This window comes from Penaeus monodon, unplaced genomic scaffold, assembly GCF_015228065.2.
Source record: "Penaeus monodon isolate SGIC_2016 unplaced genomic scaffold, NSTDA_Pmon_1 PmonScaffold_676, whole genome shotgun sequence".
NCBI classification, from domain to species: domain Eukaryota; kingdom Metazoa; phylum Arthropoda; class Malacostraca; order Decapoda; family Penaeidae; genus Penaeus; species Penaeus monodon.
Genome location: NW_023661839.1, coordinates 12,501 through 13,837, shown reverse-complemented (window position 1 = coordinate 13,837; position 1,337 = coordinate 12,501).

Genomic DNA, 1,337 nt, shown 5'->3' with positions numbered 1-1,337 from the left:
TTATTATCATTATTATTAATTTTACTGGTAGTATATTATAAAAATAATTATTATAACAGTAATAATTACAGTAATAACGCATATTAATTAAAATAATATACATATTATAATCATTATCATATTTAAACACGTTATTATTCTATTATTATTGTTATTATACTTATTATTGTAGCTGTTATTAGCATAGTTGTAAAAATATATATTATAACTGCAATAATTGCAATAATAATGATAATAATTGTAATAATGATGATAATAATTGCAATAATGATGATAATGATGATGGTAATGATGATAATGATGATGATGATGATGATAACCATAATAATGATGATAATCATGATAATAATGATGATAATAACAGGAATTTTGTCCATATACAATAAAAAACTAAAAGAAAAAAAATCCCAAAAGTCGAAAAAGCGGCAAAATCTAGCGAAATGTAGAGTTTGAGAATATACTCCAAAATGACGTTTTTTTTCCATTCATTTGATGATTTTCGTAATTATTAGCTTAATAATGATAATAATTACGAGAATTCTATTAATCATGACAATAATGATGATGAAAGTGAGAATAAAGAGAATTTGGATAACATTTGATGATTATTTATATTATTACTATTATCATTATTATTATTATTATTAGTAGTAGTAGTAGTAGTAGTAGTAGTAGTATTGCCAAAAAATATATCATAGCTGTAATAATAACAATAATAATAATAATAAGTATAATAATAATAATACTAATCGTTATAATATTGTTATTAATGTTATTATTGTTATTATTATCATTATCATTATTTTTACTGGTAGTATAACTGCAAAAACTAATTATTATAACAGTAATAATTACAGTAATAACGATATTAATTAAAATAATTATATAAATAATTATTATAAAAAGTTATTATTGTTATTATTATTGTTATTACTATTATTATTATAGCTGTTATTAGTATAGTTGTGAAAATATATATTATAACTGCAATAATTGCAATAATAATGATAATAATTGCAATAATGATAATAATTGCAATAATGATGATAATGATGATGATAACGATAATAATGATGATAATCATGATAATAATCATGATAATAACAGGAATTGTGTCCATATATAAGAAAAAAAGGTAAAAGAAAAAAAATCCCAAAAGTCGAATAAGCGGCAAAATCTAGCGAAATATAGCCTTTTGAGAGTATACTCCAAATGTCGATTTTTTCGATTTCTTTGATGATTTTGGCAATTATTAGGGTAATAATGATAATAATAACCAGAATCGTATTAATCATGACAATAATGATGATAAAAGGGAGAATAAAGAGAATTTGGAT